Source organism: Corapipo altera, unplaced genomic scaffold (assembly GCF_003945725.1).
Source record: "Corapipo altera isolate COAL_440 unplaced genomic scaffold, ASM394572v1 1b, whole genome shotgun sequence".
In the NCBI taxonomy this organism is placed as follows: Eukaryota; Metazoa; Chordata; class Aves; order Passeriformes; family Pipridae; genus Corapipo; species Corapipo altera.
The window spans coordinates 4,406,601-4,417,283 of record NW_020884881.1 but is presented as its reverse complement, the minus strand read 5'-3'; the positions used below and the strand labels follow the sequence as shown (position 1 = coordinate 4,417,283).

General features: G+C 36.8%; 1 long non-coding RNA gene across 1 annotated transcript; it reads left to right on the top strand.

Moving 5' to 3' along the window:
- The first annotated feature begins 3,212 nt into the window (after nucleotides 1-3,212).
- LOC113945596 lies at nucleotides 3,213-6,203 on the top strand. The gene is made up of 4 exons (XR_003527133.1): nucleotides 3,213-3,256; nucleotides 4,335-4,394; nucleotides 4,850-4,968; nucleotides 5,946-6,203. It is a non-coding gene; the product is annotated as an uncharacterized LOC113945596 (long non-coding RNA).
- Nucleotides 6,204-10,683: the final 4,480 nt, after the last annotated feature.

The window sequence follows — 10,683 nt, the reverse complement described above, 5'->3', positions numbered from 1 at the left end:
ATTTTCCACTGTCTCTTCTGATGAAAATATATAGATACATGTACTCTAGTATATCGTATTTTTACACTGATTTTGAAATTACTTTTTTTCACTTATATTATCGTGTTTGTTCTCAACTGTTAAAATGGGAATAAAAACCTTTAAGAATCCTCCTATGCAATTTTTGTACATATTAAATAAGAGGGAAAGACAAACTTATTTTCAACAATATCTTGATAATCACTTTTAAAAGCATTTGGCTTCTGTATTTTAAACTCTTTCCTTTTAGTTACTTTTATGATAGCCATCATCTGTGCATCCAGCAAAATATATGCTATAGAAGCCTTAATGTAGACATATGGCAAAGCAAATAAATACTATCTTTACCCCTGCCTGATAAATAAGACCATAATATTGTTATTTATTGTCAAAGAAGAAGCATTCCTCCTGCATGGGTTTTCTTTTTCGGTTGTGGGCCACTTGTAGGTTTCATGGACATCTTGCCATTCCGAGGACATTGACAATGACTTTCATCAAGGAAAATGAAATGAAGAACTGATATTTCTCACACTAAAAAAATTAAATAATCTTTCTAAGGCTATTTTAATATATCTTATGAAGGAACAGTTGATAGTATAAATGTATGTTTCATTTGTGGTTTATAACTCTATACCATCTTTTGCTGAGCTGAAGGGTAATTAAGCTGGGATCAAGTAAAACTTTTACTAAAGGTCAGACTATCTAGGCTGGCATGCTGGTCAATGGTGTTTACTTTGCAAAATTATGGGGCCAAGTGAGGAAATGTAATGATGAGGAAATGTACATCATGCATGTGCCTTTTTGATATGTGCACATTAAAAAGGCATTGTTGTTTTCAAAAGGTCATCTCTGTTCCTCTGAAGCATTTACCTTACTAGATAAAATGTGATTTAGTATTAAGTTTGCCATGTCTTAATGTTGGGAGTGTAAGTAACCTATTTGGGTTATTTTGGCATGTAATTTTCTTCTAAAAATCTTGTTTGGATTCTCCTTTTGTTTCTTTGTAGTAATTCTACTGTTACATACATAAAGTGTTTGGTCTAAATTATATCTCATACTCCTCAGATGAGCAATGTGTGTTTTAAATAAAGACCCTCACGCAAGAAGAATGGAATGTGATTCAATTTACCTTTAAAAATATAATTTGTTGTTTTTTCTGGCATAAATCTCAGTTTGCTCCAGGATAGAGTTGTGGATTATTCAAAGTACATCTTATCTTGGAGAAAAACCTAAATTCACACCAGGAAAATCAATTCTGTATAAGGACAATAACAGCCAAATACAGTATTAATTACCTTTTTATTGTGACAGTTCTCTTCAGGGAAAAAAAAACCAAAACAAAACCAAAACAAAACCCTCACACACTTAAGATTCAGAGATTTAAATATTTTTAATTTTCTTGTAGATCAAAACCATGACTAGACTCAGCTATTGAAGTCTCATTTGGTGCTGGCTGCTTATGCACTGTCACTGTCTAGACACGCCTCTTGAGAGGAGCTGGGAGTCACTTCCCTGAGCAGAGCACAGGTGGGGGTGCTGCTGCTGCTTGGAGACCCAGTCTTGCTTCCTTCCTAGATGTTCTGTGGTCTCTCAGCCTAATTGTACTTGAAGCAATGAAACTGATGTGTTCCATGTGACATGTGCAGGGAACTAATTGAATTTTTTTCAATTGAATTGAATTTCTGTAAGTATCAAACAGATATGCAGGGATTTATTTTCTTCCTTTCTTTCTTTTTAACATTTAATAACTTGTAATCATCGTCATTTTTCTTGGCTTTGAGCATCTAATGTTAAAATTCCACTGCGGCTATTTGGCTAACAGCTAAGAAGTCTAAAATTAATGTATGACCTTGACATTCTGAGACCTACTGCAAATGCAGATGAAAGGGTTGGAAGAATATATTCCCAGCCTTTTTCCTTTTTTCTTTTTTTTTTTTTTCAATAATACATACAGGGTTTCTATTCACTGAGAGTCAGAAAGAGATGACAACTTTCTTTTCCAGGTTTCTACAATAACATTAAGTAAGTAAAGGTAGCAACAGTAGTAAGTGTAACAGTATTAAGAAGAGGACAAAAGACATTGTTTTTAAAAATTAATTGTTGAAATTGAATTGACTGTTGAAATCAGCCTCTCCATTGCTAGTATTATGTTTTTTGGCAAACACTGTAACTGCTTGCAAACTGTTTAATCACAGTCAGAAATACAGCTCAAATAGTACTCAAACTAGTTTGGAAAACTGAAAAGGAATTAGATGTGGGTGTATTTGTTGGGGGCAGGCAGTAGAGAATGACAGAGACTGAGAGAAAAAGGATATTTGGGTAGAGTTCTCCCAAATTTTCCCAAGCAGGAAGAGGAGTTCAGGAGGGAAAGGAATGAGACAGGTATGGAAAAGGACAACCTGGGACATACCTTTTAAAGGTCAAATGCACGCAAGGAATGAAACGTGTGTGTGTGTGTGTGTGTGTGTGTGTGTGTGTGTGTAATATCTGTCCTTCATGAAAACAAAAGCAACAAATGTCCCTGCCTCTCATGCTGTCTCATAGGTTGTCTACATACTTTCCCAAGGAAACCGGGGGCAGAATTTTTGCATACCTTTTCTCTTACTAGTAACAAGACCTAATAGATCCCTTTGCCACTGCAGTTATCCAAAGTTCTCTCCCTTCTCCTTGTCTGACCTGAGAGGGTTCAATGGTTCCTTCTCTTTTCAGGTTCAATGGTTCCTTCTCTTTTCAGGCAGAGAGGCATGTAGAGAAGAAAGGGAGGACGGAAAGGGAGGACTGAACGTTTCCACTGACCCTTGGGTGTTCTCTGGGAGCAGAGATTGTAGGATCTGGGGTCTCTGGTACACTGAAATTGCCTGACTGTTCCTCTCTGTTTCCACGGTAATGATATCTATGACATAGGTTTATGATGTAAACAACTACCAAGCTTCACTGTGGTAGCTACTAAGAGCTGACAGGATCACAGACTGTAAGTACCTGGCCCCAGATAAGGGAGGATGAGGATCCACCAAAGTGAGTGTAGCCCTTTACACCTCTCAGTTCTATATTGTCTTCTCCCTGCATTCATCCCCACAAGGTGTTTTCATTAATGAGAATCTCCTGATGAGAAGATTGGAGCATTTAACACCTAACCAAAGAAGTGCTGATTTCTTTCAGACTAGGTGCTCTGCAGTAGTACATAAGGGCTTCGATTGCCTTAAAATTGGCATGACTCCTCAAGGTGTTGGAGAGAAGAGTGAGTTACTGGAAACTCCCCCCTTTCATTTCATTGTTGGAGCTTTGCCTATCTTAACTGTCTGGAAAGGCTCAAGGTCCCACGATGTAAATGAAATCTGTGTTAACAAAATAATTTGCCATGACGCTCTCAAGATAAAGAGATTTTTGACCTTAACAGTTTAAAAGATAGTGAATCCTTTTGAGGAAAATTACAGCTTGTTGTTAATGTTAAGGACCAAGCACTTGATTTCCATGTGTCTTCACTTTTGTACCTGAAAGGAGCTCTACTGAATTAATAATATACTAATGAGCTCTGTTTCATTAATATCACAAGTTAAAGAAAAAAAATAAATCGAGGGACTCTATCTAATCTCCCTGAAACCTGTCTAATCTAGGACAATCTGTCCTTGGTCTCCAAGTCTAGACAGAACTTTAGATAGTGATATTATGTGCTATTAGTGCTTAAAATCTTTGCAGTACTGATCCCTAAACCCCTGATGAAAGGACTTTTCCAAGACATCATCTTTGTACATTGTCACACCGTCAGTGTTCCTCACCCTGTCATTGGCAGTGTGAGATCATGTGATTCTCACTCACCTTATGAGTTTTTCTGCTGATAGTCAGTCTTTCCTTTCTCTGGGAAAACAAGGAGAGATAGATACATAATCTTTCTTTTGATACGTCACAGGGCAGAAATGTTCCAATCAAACTTCAGGTCTCCCCCAGGCCCAACAGCTCATGAAGCTAACACAGTTAAAGCAGATATATACCTTTGCCTTTGCTTCTGCATCTACCCACTTGGTAGTTTTTTAACAGTTCATTATACAGACCTTTCCAAGTCCTTTGGAGATGGTCCAAAGAAAGTCTGGGAAGACTCTTACTCCGATCTGCTTGTGCTGCATACAACACATAGTCATTCCTGCGTTTCCTGAACTTGATTGATTTCAAGCCAAAGGGATGTAACTACTTGCCTCCAGCTAACTGATTTTTCTGAAAGTCAAGTTTGCTTTCATTATGTTAACACTTCCCTTGATGACAACATTAATTTCTAAATCAAAATAAGCAAGACCTGAGATCTTCTCTTTCTTTCTCTCCAGCTTGTCAAGTTAACTGCTGGTAAAGTGATGACATACTGGTAACAGTGAAAATAGCAATGGGTAAAGAGTCAAAGGGGGAACCTGACAATGTGGTATGGTTTGATTTTCATTTTAAGAAGGGTAGATATAGGAGAAGACAACACAGAATTCATATGCCTGATAAATAGTAGTTTTTAGAAGACATTTGTATTAATAATAAACCCTTTGCTCCAACAGGAACATGTACGCTTCATAGGCAACTGTGTGGTAGACTAGAGAGTTTGCTACATACAATGCTAGCATACCGACCTACTGAAGCTAGGAACATTAAGTGAGGCAATGAAAGATCTCCTCCAACAGCTCCATTCTGCCAGGGCAGTCTATTACGTAGCTTGAAAAAAAGGCCTACCTTAAACACCTACTTTTATCCATGTTTTCTGCTTTGGTGTGTCTTCTGTTTTAGCAGACCAGCTGTGGCTGAGGCAGTTTCCTCTTAGAAGTGATATGGTTGCTCTGACTAGATTTTTTTTTGCCAGTAAAGAGGAGATGAGATCAGCTACCAACTATGACTAAGTCTTGTAGCTGTCAAGAGATAAAAATAAAGTAATGTGTACATACCTGAAGTAAAAATAAGGTACCAGTGCATGTGACAAAGGTGAGTTGGTTCCACTGGCTGCTTTTCTCCAGGGTTATCCTATGTTATAAGTTGATGCAGATGGTTATTGGGCAGATTGGGGTCATTCAGCAACACCTAGCAGCAATATCTAGCAACATCTAGCATCTGTTCACCTAGCAATGCCAGAATAAGGGGGTAGTTGCCTCTAAAAGCCACTTATATACTAATCCTTTCAACTGTTTTCTTCTTGTACATCTGGGGATGAGGCAGGATCAGACTCTAGCCATGACATCACATAATCCTCCTTCTGTAGTGACACCCTTGCATAATATAGAAGAATATTTGCAGTGTAAGGGTCATGTGTCACGGCAGCACAGGGAGTCACAAGTGGCATGACTGTCAAGGAGTTTTTAAACCAGCGTGACTGGCATGGAGCCTTACACATATCTGTCATATGGCCTTGTAAGACATTTGGAAAACCCTAAGCAAGGCTGTTCCCAGATGTAAGGTCACCATCACACAACAATAGTGTCCCTGTGAGGTGCTCCAGGAGGCAGTCATCACATTTGACCATTAGATTATCAAAGTGGATGTTGTAACAACATAGTGTTGAGTTTGAAAGGAAATTGTTTTCATATCTGAGCCAAGAAAAATTTTCCAGTAACAGCAGGAAGATTCAACTTGGATGTCTACAAAGTATTGCGAGTTAATAATGCTAGGCAGAGGGCCAGTGGAAATAGATGGTATTTGTTTTTAAAAAATATATTCATCCTTTTCCCCTTACACTTTGCCTACTGTTTGTCTTTCTGGACTGCAAGTGCTTCAGAGCAAAGCTGTGTGCCTGAGATAAGTCATATTACTTACTTAATCAATGCCCGCTAATGATAAATAAGAATCATATAAAACATTAATACCTTTTTACCCATGTCTGCATCTGGTTCTCAGTGAGGTACTGTACTTGTTGTTGCTACATCTGACCATATGTTCTGAGTGTAATCCCTTTAATATCGTCACAGCAGCAATACACCTGGGACATGAAAGCTGTTAGCAAATAGTTGATGTCAGGGCTGGAGGCAAGAGACAGAGAAACCAAGAAAGTCAAGAGATATGTGAAACTAAAGGGTTTGTTGTAAAAATGGTAAAGAATGGTGAAGAAATAAGAAATCCACATAGACAAAGGTGAACCCTGGGCTGAGGAACATGCAGAGACAGAGCAAAACTTTTCGAGCTTCGTAATAGTGAGATTCTACAACACACAACAAGCAGTAGACATAGTGATGAGATTCCCCTGTTGCCAGCTGGTCTAAGAAGCCAACTCTTAATCTTGGTTTTGTCCAAATGACTGGCTGCTGTTGAGTCATCTTGATGGATACAGCAGCATCTGTTGCACTCTGGTAAGACCAGGGGCCTATACGACATTCTTCCCAGAAAACAGTAATGAGATATGCACCTCTTACATGTTCCTACATAACGATGATGCAGCAGGACACTGATATATTTAAGAAGCCATTGGAAACAAGCAGTGTTTCACAAGCCTTTGCATCTCACTGTAATAATAAAAAGTGATCTGTCATTGTCATTTTACTGCATTTTTCCTACTGAATCTTAAAGGAATGTTACACCAGAGCATCCAGGTTTTATCAGCTTTGAATAAGTTGCTGTAGTTACTTCCCTAGAAATGGCAAATATATACAAAATCACTTTTTAAAAAAAATCAGTATTGTCATAAAGATTCAAGCAGGAATGATTGTACAAACTTCCAGTGCCCATATCATTCATAAGACCAGGCTACCACAATGAATCTGAAAATCTGTGAAGCAATTTTTTTCCTCCTTAGTATTCTTCACTTTCCAGTTTTAAGCCCATTCAGTTTCATTAGTATTCCTTCACTGTGCTGTCAGTCTGCATTATGGTAGAAGTTTGGAAGACCTTCAATAAAAGAATACTTGACTGTGCTACAACCCTCACCCATTGTAGCTCCATTCAGTGCCCAGCAGAATGAATTTCTAAATGCCTGCATGTTGCAGGTAACTAACTTTCAATGAATCTTAGGATACAAGTCTAAACAGATGACTACTTTCTGATCTGCTATAGAAACAATATGTCTCAATTGAGGTTTAAAAAAATTTTCACTCCTTGTACAAAAATGCATGGTGATTAACAGCTGACAAACCAACTCTAATAATTTCTGATGAAATGCTTTTGTTCAGTGTTTTCAGTCACTCTCTACAGGGAATTAATTACCGGAAGTGAAAAAAAAGAAAGTTCATGCCAGTTAATATCCTTGAGAAAGTGAAAGGTAATCAACTATATAAATGACAGTGGCATATGCCGACCAGCTTGTGGTCAAAATTTGTACAACATACCCCAGCCAGTTTTTGAGATGGTTATACTGAAACATGTGTGTGTTGAAGATCTGTTGCAAGTAGCTGCTCCATAGTTTTAGGTAATCAGTGAGTAGCTGTATTCAGAAGAAGATGCCATTGTAACCTTTTTTCACTTTATTATTTTTTTTAATGACATTTACCTATTTACAGTGGTCAGAAGCCTCAAAGCATAGGATTACATGATTCTTTTATATGGCAAATTGTTCTTTAAATAATCAAATCACCTTCTAAGGGCCAATCTACATAGAAATATACATGAGAACCATCCATCAGGCTGCAGTAGGCACTGATCTAACCCCATTTAGCCCTGTTGAGACTGTTACAGATAAATTGGTATAACAGGTACTTCAACAAATGTTCCCACACAGACTTTGTATAAAACTAGTGAAAAAGGAGAAAATTAATGCCTTTTTATTGTCCATTGGTCTCAAAGAGGTGTTAGTTGGAAAAATTTACCTGGGAAACTTTATTTGCAATAAGTTTGATTAATACCTTAGCTGAAGTCTGTGAATCGGCTCCTCTGAGTTGATTGCATTAACCTGTGTCAGTTAACAGCTTTGTAAATGTTAATCTAGATACTTTATTTCAATATACTTTCATTTCAACAAAAATGTTTGTGTTCTTCTCTAGGTCTAAGCTATTGGCTATCAATTAACTTGAATTTTCACAGCCAGGAATGCAGTACTGTGCAAAGTACAGTGATCTTTCCCTGAAGAAAATCAGTCTGAGTCATTTGATGCCTTATCACAATGTTTGAAGTGTCTTCCATCTCAGTTTGTTTCCAGTGCCACGTAAACTTTGTACTGGCCATCTGCAAGAGCTGGGAGAACTTCATGTGCACCTCTGATAATCTTGTGTTTGTACGGGGATTCTTTATGATTTTCTAATATTGCCTTGATAATCATCATTTATGATGCTCAGTTGTCAGTAGGCTTCAGCCAAACTAATCTATTAATTGGAGAAGACTTACTATAGGAGTTTGAAATATTAATATATTATATAGTCATATATATGAACGTGTGCTACTCAAAATTTCCATTAAAGAAATTCAAAGTTTTCCAGAAGAACAGAAAAATTGGTCAGAAAGAGCGAATAATTTCAGGTCTCTTAATAACTTGGCTAAATGTTAAGTGATGTTAACAATATTACTTTACTCTGTAAATGAGAAAGCTTTACGGTGGCAGTAAGATGTAGACAAAGGGTTCATATCATATATATATATATATATATATATATTCATAATCAGTCAATGAAGTTTCTAAAGGACTCTGAAAACTGAGTGAAAAGGACCATTGGCACCAGTGCAGTTTTTGCCATATGAACCTTAGCTTTTAAAATAATATTAAATAATAAGAATGTAACTTAGTGTGTATTATCTGTTCTGCAACTGTGGCTCACACATGTTCCCCCATCACCTATATGGGTGGGAGTTTGTTGCAGACAATAAAAGGAGTTGAATCATGCCCTTAGTTGATGACATGGAAAGTCTGTTCAACAGAGGAAAAGAGAGGCATCAATTATTAACAACATTGTTATGAACCCTTTTTCACACTAACAGGCAATTACATGAGAAAAAAAGACACTTGGTAAGTAACTCTTTGTGGTATTATCAAAAATTCCACCTAGGACTCAGGTTTTGATATAATTCTTATGCTCTACTTTTCTTTCAAGCTACCTTGTCCTTGCTTTCCAAATAACTCATTTGTTATCTTACATAGAGGTGCAGCTATGACTTCTGAAAGGCAGAACGGGGATTTTTGGACAAGAACTGCAGAACTGGATCCTATGCCATCAAGAACATATTGGCTAGGAGTTGTCAGGGAAATTATGATCCTCAGCTGTTAGAGCTACTTGAGTGGATCACCTCAACAACCACTAGACTGGGGAATGGTGTATCTTTAAAATGCATTCAAAATTCACCGTTTACATAGCGACTGAGCAAGATTTCCAAGATCAGTTGCTGAAGTTTTCATTTAAGTATGTCAGAATTCTACATATTAAACTATGAGTATTGGCAAAAGTATCCTAGAGATGACAGTGGAGCTCATGCCTGCTGAAGAGACTCAAAATGACAGAGAAATAGGGAAATTATAGGTCTTGAGCTAAAACATTAAAAGCAATTATGATATCTCAGCTCATTTACATTACTTTTTCTCACTGCAACTTATCTTTTCTTCATGTATATAAGTAATGTGTTTTGATTGATTAACAATTCTGAAATGTTTAATGTATTTTCCCATTTGCAAATGTACCTGTGAAGCTGGTTAAAAAGCAGGGTATACTGTTGAAATGTGTAAAAATAGTCATGAATTAAGTTCTAACCTGTATAGGATTCTAACTGACCTGAGTTCTTTCACTTCATCAGTAGTTGAGGCACTGCATATCTTTCAAGCAACTGCTCAGCACCTCATTTAAAGAAACACCTTTTAAAATAATTTGCACATAAGGTTAAAAACAGCAGGATTTGTCAATATTCCTCAGAAATTCTTTGTTGCAGATTCTTTCTTTTCAAATAGAAACTGGGGGGTGTATTTTTGATGGTACTGCCTAGAGCAAATTTTGTTATTACACACATCCTTTCTTCAGCAGTAACATCTCTCTTCCAACATGCCCCAGACCCACGTGGTTGTGCATATTCCCTCAGTTACGCAGGGTTTCTATGAGACAGATGAATTTATTGATCTGAATATCAGTGTACCAGCAAAAGGAAGGGATAGTGTGCACAACAATTTAGCTTATGCTGGCTTTGAGAAAAGGTCACTAGCCTCATAGTCTCACCATCATGAGAAAGTCTGTCACCACTTCTATTGATTAGATCAAATCTGCATTAAAAAGTGTTTTGCCACTAGCAAAAGCAGTATCATCAATAAATTTTATATTGGTTCAAGAAGCAGATGAATGTTGTGGACTGAAATATCTTTTTGTAACTTGAGAGTATTAGGCTGATGAAATTCAAAGTAATTTTAAATTAGCTGTAATTTTTAGATGATTTATGAAAAATGCCTCTTTCTAAAAATGCTGATTTGCCATATTCCACAGTCTGTTTACTCTGGTGTTCAGCTAGCCTTACAGATATAAAACTCTTTCTTACCACAGCTTAATCTGCCTTCCTGTGGATTAAGTTTGTTATCTATTTACATCTACCTGGACAGTAGACAATTTCCTTCTAAGCAGAGATTTGTTACACTTTTCTATGTTGATGTAAATCTTTATATTTTAAGGTTTTTGCTAATACTTACACATTAAAAAAAAACCCTAAAAATAACCCTGTCTCATCCTGACCCCAAAAAATGAAAAGAAAAAAAAAAGAAAAAAGAAAAAAGAAAAAAGAAAAAAGAAAAAAGAAAAAAGAAAAAAGAAAAAAGAA